The following is a 16675-nucleotide window of genomic DNA, read 5'->3' as shown; positions in this document are numbered from 1 at the left end:
AAAGAGAATAATGCATGAACAAAATGATAACCTCAACAAAGAGAAAGAAAATATTAAAAAGGGCCAAACAGAAATCATGGAGCTGAAGAACACAATAGCTGAACTGAAAAATTCACTACAGGGGTATAGACCAAGTAGAAGAAAGATCAGTGAACCTGAAGACAATTCATTGGAAATAATTCAGTCAGAGGAACAAAAAGAAAAAAGAATGAAAAACAGTGGAGAAAGCTTAAGGGACTTACGGGAAATCATTAAGCAGACCAATACACATTGTGGAAATTCCAAAAGAAGAAAAGAGAGAGAGAAACAGAAAGCTTATTCAAAGAAATAATGGCCAAATATTTCCAAAATCTGGGGAAAGAGATGGGTATCCAAATCGAAGAAGCCCCAAAAATACCAAATAAGATGAACCTCCGAAAACCCCACACTGACATTTTATTTAGAGTTTGGAAGATGGCAGTGTAGGAAGATCCTGAACTTGCCTCCTCCCATGGACACAACAAATCTACAACTACCAGTGGAAAAATTTCTTCTGAGAAAGACCTGGACACTGGATAAAAAGAACCTCCACAAGGGACAGCGCAGACAGAGCTGAAAGAAACAGAGAGAGCTCTGCCAAAGGAATAAAAACTACACCCCAGCCATGGTGCTTCATAGCCAGGAGCTATCTCAAATGTATGGAGCTTTTCCGAGAGGAGCAGGGGATCTGAGCTCCACATTAGGCAACCCAGCCCTTACATTCAGCACAACAGAGGTGAGATCTCATAATAACTTGGTTTTGCTGTCTTTGAAAACCAACAGGGAATACACCCAAGAAAATTACAGAACTTCAGAGAAAGAAAAACCTGCTCCTACAGGGCCCACATATGGATTCACCAGACCAGTAAACCAGCCCAAAAACACCAGGTAGAAAAATCCATTGGTAAAAGAGACTCACTTATTAAGCTTGGAGCTTATCTTGGAGAGGCAGGAGACAGCTGAGACACTGGTGGCAGCTGTTACTGTGACCAGTTCAGTTGTGCTGACACAAATGCTGATAGTTGCTTTTGTACCTCTGCCTTTAGCCTGTTAGGACAGGGCTCTGCCCCACCTAATATAGCACCTGAGGCAATCGAGCACAGCCAGGAAGCAGGAAGCCTTCTCAAGGGACTAGCACCACCCACCAGCAAGCCCACAGCAAACTTGTGGGCCCACAGTGGCGGGGCTGTGGGGCATGTGGGGCATGTGGGCCCACAGCATACTTGTGCCACTGCCCATCCCACATAGCCTCACAGGGCATCTGCCCCACCTTCCAATGCCTGAAATGATTGTGCACAGCTGTACCTGGGGCTGGCTCCATGCATCTGAGCTCCTGATGCAGTTGTATGCCCCAGGGCAGCATAACTACATCTAGCCAGAGGCCTGCCCCATCCAAAAAAGAGCTGATGAGAGTGCACACCTGCAGGGAGCCACATCAGAGGTCTACAGCAATTGTGAGTCCCTGAGCCTAGCAACCAGCCACACTGGGGCCTGACTCTCTACAGCAAAACAGGAGTAGTTCTGTGCTGTTAGACTTTGCAGCCAGCCATGCATGGCAGGGGGGCTTGCCCGACCCAATAACATGACTGTAATAGCAGCATGCAGCCAAGCCTTACAGCCAGCCAGCCTGGGGACCAGCTTAGCCTACCCATGCACCCGCAGCAATAGCAATCCCACCACAACATAAGGGCACATGCAGCCCACACAGGGGACACTGCTGGAGTATTTGGCAGCACTGATGAGAGGGGAGCATGTTGCTGGGCCCCATAAGGCATCTCTTACATCAGGCCACATTTCCAAGATTAGGGGACATAACCAATATACCTAATACATAGATATAAGCACAGAGAAGTAGGCAAAACGAGGAGACAAAGGAATATATTCCAAATGAGGGAACAGGACAAATCCTCGGAAAAAGAACTAAACGAAACAGAGAGAAACCATCTACCTGATAAGGAGTATAAACTAGTAGTCGTAAGTATGCTCACTGATCTTGCAAGAAGAATAGATGAACAGAGTGAGAACTTCAAGAAAGAATTGGAAAATATAAAAAAACAACCAATCAGAACTGAGGAAATACAATAACGGAAATGAAAAATTCACTAGAGGGAATCAACAGCAGAGTAAATGACACAGAAGAACAGGTCAGTGATCTGGATGAAAGAGTAAAGGAAATCTCCCAAGCTGAACAGAGAAAAGAATTAAAAAGAACAAGGACAGTCTAAGGGACCTCTGGGACAATATCAAGAGTACTAATATCTGCATTATAGGTGTCCCAGAAGGAGAAGAGGGAGACAAAGGGGCAGAGAACTTATTTGAATAAATAACAGCTAAAAACTCCCCTAACCTGGGGAAGGAAACAGACATCCAGGTAAACGAAGCACAGAACAGAGAGTACCAAACAAGATGAACCTAAAATTACCTATACATATGATAACAGATTAAGGGATATACAAAAATAAAAGAGGTAAAATATGATATCAGAAACATAAAATATTGGGGAGGCTGAGTAAAAGTGTAGGGCTTTTAGTAAGAGGTCAGACTTAAAAGACCATCAATTTAATATAGATTGCTATTTACACAGATTATTATACATGAACCTCATGGTAATCACAAACCAAAAACCTATGATAAATATAGAAAAAATAAAGAGAGTGGAACCCAAACATAACCCTAAAGAGAGGCAATAAGTCACAAGGGAAGATAGCAAGAGAAGAAAGGAAAAGAGAAGAACTACAAAAACATCCAGAAAAAAAATAACAAAATGGCAATAAGTACATATTTATAAACAGTTACTTTAAATGTAAATGGACTACATGCTCCAATTAAAAGACATAGGATGGCTGAATGGATAAACAAAAAAAACAAGACCCATATATATACAAGAGACACCCTTCAAACCTAAAGACACTCATAAACTGAAAGTGAAGTGATGGAAAGAGGTAGTCCATGCACATGGAAACAAAAGAAAGCTGGGGTAGCAATACTTATATCAGACAAAATAGACATTAAAACAAAAACTGTAACAAGAGACAAAGAAGGGCATTACGTAATGGTAAAGAGAACAATCCAACAAGAGAATATAACATTTGTAAATATCTGTGCACCCAACATATGAGCACCTAAATACATAAAGCAAATATTAACAGATATAAAAGGATAAATTGACAATAACACAATAATAGTAGGGGGCTTTAACACTCTACTTACATCAATGGATAGATCATCCAGACAGAAGATCAATAAGGAAACATTGACCTTAAATGACACATTATACCAGATGGACTTAGTAGATATATACAGAACATTCCATTCAAAACTGCAGAACATACATTCTTTTCAAATGCACTTGGAACATTCTCCAGGATAGATCACATATTAGGCCACAAAACAAGTCCTAATAAATTTAAGAAGATTGAAATACTTACTAAGCATTTTTCTGACCACAATGGTATGAAACTAGAAATCAACAACAAGCAGAAAACTGGAAAAGTCACAAATATGTGGATATTAAACAAAATGCTACTGAACAATCACTGGGTCAATGAAGAAATCAAAGGAGAAATAAAAACATACCTAGAGACAAATGAAAATATGACATACCAAAATTTATAGGACACAGCAAATGCAGTACTAAGAGGGAAGTTTATAGCAATACAGGCCTACCTCAACAAACAAGAAAAATCTCAAATAAACAATCTAACAATACACCTGAAGCAACTGGAAAAAAAAGAACAAACAAAGCCTAAAATCAGTAGAAGAAAGGAAATAATAAAAATCAGAGAAGAAATAAATGAAATAGAGACAAAAAAGACAATAGATAAGATTAATGAAATGAAGAGTTGATTCTTTGAAAAGATAAACAAAATTGACAAGCCTTTAGCTAGACTCACCAAGAAAAAAGGAGAGAAGGCTCAAATAAACGAAATCGGAAGTGAAAGAGGAGAAATTACAACAGACACCATGGAAATAAAAAGGATGATATGAGAATACTATGAAAAGCTATACACCAAAAATTGGATAATCTAGAAGTGGATAAATTCGTAGAACCATACAATCTTCTAAAACTGAAACAAGAAGAAACAGAGAATCTGAATAGACCAATTACTAGTAAGGAAATCAAAACAGTAATCAAAACCCTCCTCAAAAAACAGAAGTCCAGAACCAGGATGGCTTCCTTGGTGAATTCTACCAAATATTCAGAGAAGATTTAATGCCCATATTTCTCAAACTCTTCCAAAAAATTGAAGAGGAGGGGACACTTCCTAACTCATTGTATGAGTCCAACATTACCCTGATACCAAAACCAGACAAAGAGAACACAAAAAAAGAAAATTACAGGCCACTATCACTGATAAACATAGATGCAAAAACTTCAACAAAATATTAGCAAATCAAATAAAACAATACACTAAGAGGATCAGACAGATGGTTAAACATCCTCAAATCAATTGATGTGATACACCACATCAACAAAATGAAGAATAAAAGTCAGATGATCATTTCAATAGATGCAGAGAAAGTTTTCAACAAGATACAGCAGATATTTATGATAAAAACTGAATAAAATGGGTATAGAAGAAAAGTATTTCATCATAATAAAGCCTATATATGACAAACTCACAGCTAACGTTATATTCAATGGTGAAAACCTGAAAGCTATCCCCCTAAGAACAGGAACAAGACAAGGATGCCCACTTTCACCACTCTTATTTAACATAGTATTGGAAGTCCTAGCCAGAGCAACCAGGCTAGAAAAAGAAATAAAAGGATACCAATTAGAAAGGAAGAAGGAAAACTCGCTATTTTCAAATGACATGATTTTATATGAAGAAAACCCTAAAGAATCCACCAAAAAAACTATCAGAAATAATAAGCAAATACAGTAAAGTTTTAGGGTACAAAATCAACATACAAGAATCAGTTGCATTTCTATGCACTAATAACAAAATAGCAGAAAGAGAAATCAAGAATACAATCCCATTTACAGTCACAACAAAAAGAATAAAAATACCTAGAAATAAATTTAACCAAAGAGGTGAAAGACCTGTAGACTGAAAACTATAAAATATTGTTGAAAGAAGTTGAAGAGTACAAAAAGAAATGGAAAGATATTCCGTGCTCATGGATTGGAAGATTTAATGTAGTTAAAATGTCCATCTTCCTAAAGCAATCTACAGATTCAACACAATCTCTATCAAATTCCCAAGGATATTCTTCACAGACACAGAACAAAAAATCCTAAAATTTATATGGAAGAACAAAAGATCTTGAATAGCTAAAGCAATCCTGAGAAAAAAGAACAAAGCTAGAGGTATCACACTCCCTGATTTCAAAACACACTACAAAGCTATAGTAATCAAAACAGTACGGTACTGGCAAAAAAAAACCCCAACAAAACAGACATACTGATCAATGAAACAGAATCAAGAGCCCAGAAATAAACCCACAAATGTACGGACAGCTAATTTTCAACAAATGAGCCGAGAACATACAATAGAGAAAGAAACTTCTCTTCAATAAATGGTGTTAGGAAAACTGGACAGCCGCATGCAAAAGATCAGTCTTTTATCTTTGAAAGTAGATCACTGTCTTACACAATATACAAAAATTAACTCAAGATGGATTAAACACTTGAACGTAAGACCTGTTTTCCTAGAAGAAAACATAGGAAGTATCTTTTTGAATATCATGTCTCCCTAGGCAAGGGAAACAAAATAAAAAACAAACAAACAGGACTACCTCAAACTAAGAAGCTTCTGCAGAGCAAAGGAAACCATCAACAAAACGAAAAGACAACCTAACATTGGGAGAAGATATTTGCAAATTGTGTATCTGATAAGGGATTAATATCCAAAATATATAAAGAACTCATATAACTCAACAACGAAAAAAACAAATCATCCAGTTACAAAAAGGGCAGAGGATCTGAACAGATACTTTTCCAAGGAAGATATACAGATGGCTAACAGGTATATGAAAAGATGTTCAACATCACTAATTATTAAGGAAATGCAAATCAAAACCACAATGAGATATCACCTCACATCCATCAGAATGGCTATTAATAAAACAAAAAGAAATAAGTGTTGGAGAAGATGTGGAGCAAAGGCAACTCTCATACACTGCTGGTGGGAATATAAACTGGTTACAGCCACTATGGAAAATAGAATGGAGATTCCTCAAAAAGTTAAAAACAGAACTACCATATGGTGCAGCTATTCCACTTCTGAATATTTATCCAAAGAACATGAAAACATTAATTTGAAAACATATTTGCACCCCTATGTTCATTGTACTATTATTCACAATAGCCAAGACTTGGAAACAATCTAAGTGCTCAACAACAGATAAATGGATAAAGAAGATGTGTCATATATACACAGTGGAAGACTACTCAGCTATAAAGAAGATGAAATCTTGCCATTTGTGACAACATGGATGGATCTTGAGGGTATTATGCTAAGCAAAACAAGCCAGACGGAAAAAGCCAAATACCATATGGTTTCACTCATATGTGGAAAATAAAAAAACAACAACAAACAAAAACACAGATATAGATATTAGATTAGTGGTTACCAGAGGGGAAGGGGGAAAGCGGGTGAGTGAAAGGAGTAAAAAGGCACATGTGTACAGTGATGGGTGGTAGTTAGCTTGGGTGGTGAACGTGATGTAGTCTACATGGAAACTGAGATATAATGATGTACACCTGAAATTTATATAATGTCATAAACGAATGCTACCTCAATAAAAATAAAGATGAAAATGAATCAAAGAATATCAATACCAAAAAATCAACAAAACACAAAGAAAGACAGCAAGAGAGAAAAAGAACAACAAGACTAGCAGAAAATGATTAATAGAATGGTAATAGTAAATCCTTCCCTATAAATGATTACTTTAAATGTAAACGGATTAAACTGCCCAATCAAAAGACAGAGAGTGGCTGGATGGATCAGAAAACAAGACTCAACTATATGATGAAACTCAGTTTAGATTTAAGGACACACAGAGTCTAAAAGTGAAGAGATGGAAAAAGATATTCCATACAAATGGCAACCAAGAAAGAGCAGAAGTGGCTATACTTATAGTACACAAAATAAACTTTATGTCAAAAACTATCATAACAGACAAAAAAGGACATTATAAAATGATAAAAGTGTCAATATAACAGGAAGGTATAGCGATTATAAATATATATGCACCCTACTTCAGAGCACCTCAATGTATAAAGCAAATACTGACAGAACTGAAGGGAAGAATAGACAGCAATACAACAACGGTAGGAGACTTCGCTATCTCACTTTCAATAATGGACAGAACATCCAGACAGAGGACCAATAAGGAAACACAGAATGTGAATAACATTGTAAACCGAATGAACCAAATAGACATATACAGAACATTCTACCTAATGGCTGAAGAACACACAGTCTTCTCAAGTACACGTGGAAATTTCTCCAGTATACTTCACATATTAGGTCACAAAACAGTCTTAACAAATTTAAGAGGATTGAAATCATAGCAAGTATCTTTTCTGACCACAATAGAATGAAAAGAAAAAAATCAATGCCAGAGGGAAAACTGAAAATTCATGAAAATGTGGAAATTAAACAACACACTCTTGAACAACAATTGGTTCGAAGAAGAAATCAAAAAAGAAATTAGAAAATACCGTGAGACAAACAAAAACACAACATACCAAAAATTTACACAATGTAGCAAAAACAGTACTAAAAGGGAAATTCATTGAGATAAACGCCTAAACTAATAAAGAAGAAAGATCTCAAATAAACAATCTAACTTTATACCTCAAGGAGCTATAAAAAGAACAAGCTAATCTAAAAATTAGCAAAAGGAAGGAAATAAAGATTAGAGCAGAAATAAATGAAATAGAGAATAGGAAATTAATAGAAAAAAATCAATGAAACTAAGAGTTGGTTCCTTGAAAAGATAAATAAAATTGATAAATACTTAGCTAGACTAAGACAAAGAGAGCTAAGATTCAAATAAATAAAATCAGTAATGAAAGAGGAGATATTACCACTGGTGCCACAGAAATAAAAAGGATTAAAACAGACTGCCATGGACAATCACACTAAGAAATTGGATAACCTAGAAGAAATGGATAAATTCCTAGAAACATATAATCTACCAAAACTGAACTGTGAAGATATAGAAAATCTGAACAGATCTATAACTAGAATACAGATTGTATCAGTAATCAAAAACTTCCCAACAAAGGAAAGCCTAGGATCAGATGGCTTCACTGGTGAATTCTACCGAAAATTTAAAGAAGAATTAATGCCAATCTTAAACTCTTCCAAAAGATTGAAAAGGAAGGAACACTTCCACACTCATTTTATGAGGCCAGCATTACCCTGATACGAAAAGCAGACAAAGACATCAAAAAAAAGAAGAAAGAAAGAAAGAAAGAAAGAAAACTACAGGCCAATATCCCTGATGAATATAGATGCAAAACTCCTCAACAAAATACTATCAAATTGAATCCAACAGTATATTAAAAGGATCATACACCGTGATCAAGTGAAATGTATCCATGGGACACAAGGATGATTCAACATATGAAAATCAATTAATGTGATACATCACATTAACAGAATAAAGGATAAAAATCACATGATTACCTCAATGGATGCACAAAAGCATTTGACAAAATTCAACACTCTTTAATGATAAAACTCTCAACAAATTAGGAATAGAAGGGAAGTATCTCAGTATAGTAAAAGCCATATATGAGAATACCACAGCTAATATCACACTCAAGGTGAATAATTAAAAGCTTTTCCTCTATGATCTGGAAGATGGCAAGCATGCCCACTTTTGTCACTTTTATTCAACATAGTATTGGAAGTCCTACCTAGAGCAAATCGGTAAGAAAAATAAATATAAGGCATCCAAATCAGAAAGGAAAAAGTAAAATTGTCCTTGTTTGCAGACAACATCCTCTTATATATAGAAAACACTAAAGACTCCATAAAAAACTGTGAGAACTAATAAACAAATTCAGTAAAGTTGCGAGATATGCAAAAGTCAGTTACATTTCTATACCCTAACAAATTCCCTGAAAAAAAAATTAGGAAAACAATCCCATTTACAATAGCATCAAAAAGAATAAAATATTTAGAAATAAATTTAACTAACAAGGTGAAAGATTCATATACTGAAAACTACAAAACATTGATGAAAGAAATAAAAGAAAACATAAACAATTGGAAAGACATCTCGTGCTCATGAATTAGAAGTCTTAATATTGTTAAAATGTCCACACTATCTAAAGTTATCTACAGTGTCAATGCGATCCCTATAAAAATCCCCATGGCAGTTTTTACAGAACTTTAAAAGACTATTCTGAAATTCACATGGAACAACAAAAGACCATGAACGGCCAAATCAATCTAGAGAAAGAGCAAAGCTGGAGGTATCACCCTTCCTGATTTCAAAACATACTACAAAGCTACAGTAATCAAAACAGTATGGTACTAGCATAAAGACAGATGCACAGACCAACGGAACAGAATAGAGAACCCAGAAATAAATCCATGCATATATGAACAACTGATCCTTTGACAAGGGTATTAGGAATACACAATGGGAAAAGGATAGTCTCTTCAACAAATGGTGTTAAGAAAACTGGATATAAACATGTAGAGGAATAAAATTGGACCCTTATCTTACACCATACAAAGAAATCAATTCAAAATGGATTAAAGATTTAAATGTAACACCTGAAACTGTAAAACTTCTAGAAGAAAACATAGTGGAAAAGCTTCATGACATTGGTCTTGGGAATGATTTCATGGATCTGACACCAAAAGCACGGGCATCAAAAGCAAAAATAAACAAGTGGGACTACATCAAACTAAAAAGCTTCTGCACAGCACAGGAAACAATCAAGAGTGAAAAGGCAACATATGGAGTGGGAGAAAATATTGGCAAATCTTATATCTGATAAGGGGTTAACTCCATAATATATAAGGAACTCCCACAACTCAGCAAAAAAAGCCCTAATAAGCTGACTGAAAAATGGGCTATGGACTTGAACAGACATTTCTCTAAAGGATAAATGCAAATGGCCAACAGGTATACGAAAAAATACTCAACATCACTAATCATCTGGAAATGCAAATCAAAACCACAATGAGATATCACCTCATACCTATCAGAATGGCTATTATCAAACAACCAAGAGACAACAAGCGTTGGTGAGGATGTGGAGAAATTGGAACCCTTGTGCACCATTGGTGGGACTGTGAAATGGTGCAGCTGCTATGGAAAACAGCGTGAAGGTTCCTCAAAAAATTAAAAATAGAAGTATCAATATGATCCAGCAATTCCACTTCTGGGTATTTATCCAAAAGAATTGAAATCAGGATCTCCAAGAGGTATCTGCATTCCCGTGTTCACTGCAGCACTACACACAATAGCCAAGATATGGAAATAACCTAAATGTCCGTTGACAGATGAATGGAAAAAGAAAATGTGATATATACATACAATGGAATATTATCCAGCCTTAAAAAAGAAAAGAAATGCTGTAATATGAGACAACATGGATGAGCCTTGAGAACATTATGCTAAGTGGCTTAAGCCAGCCATAGAAAGACAAATACTGCATGATTTCACTTATATGAGGTATCTAAAATTGTCAAATTCATAGAATCAAAGACTGGAATAGTGATTGCCAGGGACAAGGGTAAGGGAGAAATAGGGAGTTACTGATCAAAGGACATAATGTTTTGGTTAAGCAAGATGAATAAGTTCTGAAGATCTGTGTACAATATTGTACCTACAGTCAACAACACTACAGCGTATACTTAAAACGTCATTAAAAGGGTAGATCTCGTGTTAAGTGTTTTTATCCCAATAAAATAAAATTTAAAAAAAGAAAGAAGGTAAAATGACACAAAAATAATTCATTCCTAATAGTTTTGTGAGATTGTAAAATGAAAGAAAAAAGAAAGACAAAGAAGAAAGGAAGGAAGGAAAAGAGAGAAAGAGAAAAGGGTGGGAGAGATACAGCCCAATATCACAGTTGTGCACATCTTAAAAAAAAGGAGGAGGAAGAGGTCATGTCAGTTCATGTTCTGTAGTCTGACCTGCGCTCCCCTTGGCTAGGGCAGTCCTCCAGTCCCCTGGCTCTGCAGACGGAGCACCATCTCTCCAGACTATCCTTTTTGGTCCCTCCCACTTAGCCTCTGGAGAGTTGAGATATATCTCATCCTGCTTGTCACTCTGGCTTCTGACCCGAGGAAGGAAAGGTCTTGGTCTCTCAGGCCCCAATATCACCTGTCTTTCAGGTTCCATATTCATCTCTGAGATGACACTTCCCCTACCTGGTCTCCAGGAAATTGTATTTTGACATCATTGCTCTCTGTGCCCTCCAAAATATGCTAGACTGGGGATAGACTTCCTCTCTCTTGTGTAGTTTACACTTCAGTGTTCAGTGCTCGCCCTCCTGTGTTTTTAAGCCTTTGGTCCAAGTGACGCTCCAAGTCATTTTCTGTTTCATCAGTTTGATCTCTTCCCTGCTCTGTTTTTCCACTTCCTGTCCATCATCTTGAGCATTCCTGACTGGTCCAGGAATTGGGCCAAGAAGTTTCCCTCTTTCAATGAAAAAGGCATAGATGAATGCTGGCGAGATTTCAAAAGTACGACCTTGGGCAAGTCACTAAACGTTCGTAAACCTTGCTTTCTCATCTTTGAAATGGTTATAAGACCTGCTCTGCTCACTTCACAGGTTTATTATAGGGGTCAAATGACATGAGAAAGTACTTTGAAAACTGAAGTGCTCTACACATGGAAGGCTTTGTTTTGTCCTTTCGAAAACAGTGGTTCAAGTTTCTTAAGCAGGGCTTTGCAGTATTAACTTATTTCCATGGATTTAACCATTTCAAAGCTATTCAGAGAGCTTTTCTTCATATTTTCATTCAGTTTCTCAAAAAAACCACTTTTTTATTTACTAAAAAGCCATAACTCCAAGTGAAAAAGAAGGCTTTTCTCCACAGTCTGACACGGTTACACTTATAGTCTACTAATATTGGAATCTGTGGGCCTGTCTCTGACACTAAGCAGGTGTTTGATGTGGTAGACATAGACAGGTGCCTCACGTTCCCCTTCAAGGAAGGACTTGCTGACCGGCTACAGGGAGTGAGGTCAGGGGATGCTTCAGCTTTGAGAGCCACCTGGCCCAAGGTCACACCCTTCCTGGAGCAGCCCACATCTGCCCTGTTACCAAGTGAGCCTGGGGTGAAAGCCCAGCCATTCTGACCTGACATGGGACACCCTGATGGGCAATACTCCATCCAGAGCTCCCAGGGGGTGGGCAAAGGCTTTGTAGGACTGCACTGAGTTGGACTTCTCCCTCTGCCCAATCCTGCTTCCTCTCTGTTTCCTTCACGGATGCTGATCCCTAATAAACATCTTGCATCCCAAATTCCATCTCAGCACCTGTTCCAGAGAACCCAACCTGTGACAATTGGCTACAATGTGCTAGGAGGACAGGATGAGGTGTGCTAGGGAGGGGTGTGTTTATTGAAACAAAGTAGCAAAGAAAACACAGATAGGATAGAGAGGGGATTTGAAACAGCACAACCGCACAACCTCGGACAGCTCGTGTCCAACAATGATTGGGTGACTGAAGGTCTAAGATACCACAAGCATGATGGGTGGAAATCTGCTGTTACCTGCTAACTTGGACCAAAATCTCATAAGGGAAGCAATATCAACCAGTCTCATTCCCAACCCTAGAGATAACCTGGGTTGGTGATCTCACCTTGAAGCAGCAAAGGCTGACTTCTCAGAAAATGCAAATACCTGCTGGGTATTATTCACAAACCCCACCTAGTATCAAGATTAGCCAAATCATCTACATGTTAGTCATGGTTCTATTTTTCAACTACCTTTAAATGTGCTAGGGAAGACAAAGTGGCATTTTCTAGAACTCGATCTTTTCTTATTTCATTTGGAAAGCTGGGTTTAAGGGCTGAGATTTCACCTGGTGGAGGTCAGAGATCAAACATAGTTTCAGTAGTGACAGAAGCCACTGCTAATCCTGGCAATAAAAGGCAATCTTTGAAAATGAAAATCTGTCATCCACCCACCCAACTCCCCTCCCCCCGCAACACACACTGAGAACTCCTCGCTGGCTTCTTATTGCTCTTACAATAAAGACTCTGCAAGATCTCACCCACAGTCTGGCTCCTAACTTGGTCTCCAGCCTCATTTCGCTCCGTTCTCCTTCCTGCTCCCAATGCTGTCTATGCTGCAGCCTTCTTATGGTTCCTCAAATAAGCCATGGTCCCTCCTGCCATAGGACCTTGCACACACACGCTGTCTCCTCTACCTGCAATTCTCCTAGCCACATCTCCACCCAGTTAACAACTACCCATCTTCAAATTCCAGCCTAAGCATCATCAGTACCTCAGGGAAGCCTTCCTTGACCACACATCCCACATCTAGGACAGGTTCCTCAGTGACATGATCTCACAGAATGAGCTCCTTTCCTCAGGGCATCTATCTCATCGTCTCATTTAGAATTATACCCTCATGTCTGTGATTCTTTGGTTGATCTGTCTCCCCACTTAGACCACAGACTTCAAGAAGGCACAGATGAAGTCTGGTTTTGCTCCTCATGCTTCTCCTAGCTCCTAGTATAGTTCCTGGCAGATAGTAAGCACCCAATTTGCTAAATAGATGGATAGATGAATGGATGGATGGATGGATGGATGGATGAGTGAATGAACAAAGAAAAAGAGAGAATTGCTGACTTTGGTTGGGTGGCTTGAAGTTTCTTGGAGTTAAAATGTAGAAACGGGGAATTAAAACCAGAGACGGTTTGGTGGAAACTGTACAAGGTGGCAACTATTAAAGAGACTTTCTCCCTAACCACTGGCAAGAGAAGGACAGGGGAGGCCCCAAAGTGGCATCGGCAGGCACAGCATGGCCGCCACCCTCCCCACAGAGGACCAAAATACCCAAGTGCCAGGCCCTAGAGCAAATGAGAATTTTCACTTCATAATCAAGAGGAAATACTGTGGAATTAAAGTTGAAGTATATGCTTGAATTGGATTTTATTCTCCAGGGCCCTAAAGTTAACCAACTGGAATCATTTTTTGAGGACCACTCTATTTAACCTTCGGAAATGAAGCATCTGCCTTTTAATGGAAAAACCACTGCTTGTTGTAAAGGTAGCACACTATGTTCTTGGCTTCTTTGGTCTCCAAAAAAGAAAAGTCAGATGTCCCCAGTGTTCTCACTCTATCTTGAACCCCCTATGTCAACAAAATAGTCCAGATTAATAGCTAACTTTTAAAAAAAATAATGATAAGTAGAAAGTACCAGCCAATCCTGAGAACCACGAGGCAGGGCAGTCTACATAGATGCATCTGCGCCTCAAGAAGTCTTGGGAGGCTTAGGAAGCCACAGAGTGAAGGGTCCCACATAAGCAATCTCAAAGCCACTGCATTCAGACAAGAGACCAAGTTTACCACATGCTTAAAAGTTCTGTTCCTCAAAAAGCATCAACAAAGTGTGACTAGGTAATCAATCAATTAATCAAATATTCCTACTTGGCGTGAGCTCCTGCTGTGAAGGACACAGTGAAGAGAGGTCCCCTCCTTAAGCATACTATAACCCAACTAAAGAACTAAGATCTGGAAGAAGCAAGACGTTGGTCAACAGCACAAGGCTCAGTATGGGTATCAGTAAGTTCACGGAGCCCACAGTCAACAGCACTAACGTCCCTTGAGTATTTACTACATGCCAAGTTCATTACACGCATTTTCTCATTACGTCTTCACAACCTAAGAGACAGATATGATTACAGTCCCCTTAGAAAAGTTGAGTAACATACCCAAAGTCACAAAGTTAAAAAGTTGTGTCAAGCTCAGGTCTATCTGATTCTGAAGCCCATGCTCATAACCTCTGAGACCCTGGGGCTTGCAGAGTTCAGGGAGAACATAGGCTGGCACAGAAGGCAAGGCTTGATGATGAAAGGGGCACTGAGCTAGGCCTTAACCAGGTGCAACTCTGAGTTAGAACAGAGAAGGAGAAAGGTCAATGCATGGAGCTGTGGTGGAGAGAGGGTGTAGAGAGAGGACTGACAAGAAAGGGCAAAGAGAACCGATCAAGGCCAGCTGCTTGGACACAGCCATCTTGGGGTGAGGGCTGAGTGGAGATACCTGCCTTGTAGGCTGTATCAACATGCCCCACCCTTCTCCTTTCTTCTAAAATACCATATTCCCGGGGCCAGCCTGGTGGCACAGCAGTTAAGTTCTCATTGTTCCGCTTCAGTGGCCCGGGGTTCGCAGGTTCGGACCCCGGGTGTGGACATGGCACCGCTTGGAATGCCATGCTGTGGTAGGCATCCCACATATAAAGCAGCGGAAGATGGATACGGATGTTAGCTCAGGGCCAGTCTTCCTCAGCAAAAAGAGGAGGATTGGCAGAAGTTAGCTCAGGGCTAATCTTCCTCAAAGAAAAAAATCCTTCAAAAAAAAATAAATAAAATACCATATTCCTACACGGAAAGATTTGGAGAGGAAACTGGGAGAAGGGTCAGGGGCAAAAAGAATCTGGCTTTTCCTTTGCTCTCTTTCTGCTCCTCTCTTGGCCCCGGTGCACTCCACCCATCCAGCCTGTAGTCCATGTCACAAGCCTTTTGAGTCCTACATCCTAGAAGGGGCAGCATCTTGAGATCGTCAGATAGAGCCTGGCTGGTTCCCAGTGGAATTGGAACTCCACTCCTTCTACTGGCCGTGGGGTCTGAACCAGACGGGGTATGTGTGTCAGGCTACACTCACTCTCTCGACCAGAGGACAGGGAGCCTTCCAAGGAAGATGGAGCCAGTGCTGTGGCATTCTTAAGCCATACCACCACTAAACACACCATCGTTTCACATAGAAATGCCCTCACTTCCCAGCCTTTCATTCATTCACTCATTCAACAGGTAATTACTGAATAACCATTTCAAGCCAGGGACTGTGCTAGGTGTTGGGGAAGACAGGGTCAAACAAGATGTGGTCCCTAACTTCAGTAGCTGTATCCTCTGTTGTTAATGGTGGACACTGGTGACAGATGGTCAGGCAACAGTAACTGTAATGAATGTTATGATAAAGAGAAGCTCAGGACGCACCATGGCATTCCAACTGCTCATGCGGCAAGCTGCTTGTCTTGCTCCTTTCTGTACCTCCAATGCCCATCACTGTGCCTAACACACAGTAGGTACTCAGTAAGGTTTTAGTGAATTAAACAAAGATTTTACTGGGGCTGAGCCCCAGCTCTGTCTCTCTGTGGCTTCTCCTCAATGGTCCTAAACCTGACAATTGGCATCCTAAGCCTGGATGAAAAAAGATAAGGATACATGGCAGTTCTTCAAATAGGTCGCAGTATGTTAGAGTTGAGAGAACTGGACAAAGTTGTCAATGTCACCTCCCTCCCCTCCCAGCCGTCATGTCCCCATAGGTGGGGTCCTTCATGAACCACTTGGATTTTCACGCTTTCCTCCTCATTTCAGGTGCTCTTCTAAGAATACTCAAGTTGGTCAGTGTCCCATTAAAACTCAGGAATGCAGACCTTGACACAGAACTTCTGACTGAGATGTCACTTCGGTTTTCTTCTGCTTCCTCAGCACTTC

At 39.2% G+C, this 16675-nt stretch overlaps 1 protein-coding gene across 2 annotated transcripts in view; it reads right to left on the bottom strand.

Annotated features, from left to right (window-relative positions):
• Positions 1–1113, bottom strand: part of CYP19A1 (cytochrome P450 family 19 subfamily A member 1) — a 111215-nt gene extending 110102 nt beyond the window's left edge. The window contains exon 1 of one of the 2 annotated variants that reach the window (XM_008513834.2): positions 938–1113. The gene's annotated coding sequence lies outside the window, so the exon portion shown is untranslated. The remainder of the gene's footprint in view (positions 1–937) is intronic. The other variant, XM_008513835.2, reaches the window with a different exon arrangement.
• Positions 1114–16675: the final 15562 nt, after the last annotated feature.

Source organism: Equus przewalskii, chromosome 1 (genome assembly GCF_037783145.1).
Source record: "Equus przewalskii isolate Varuska chromosome 1, EquPr2, whole genome shotgun sequence".
Lineage (NCBI taxonomy): Eukaryota > Metazoa > Chordata > Mammalia > Perissodactyla > Equidae > Equus > Equus przewalskii.
This window is presented reverse-complemented; position numbering and strand designations above follow the sequence as displayed.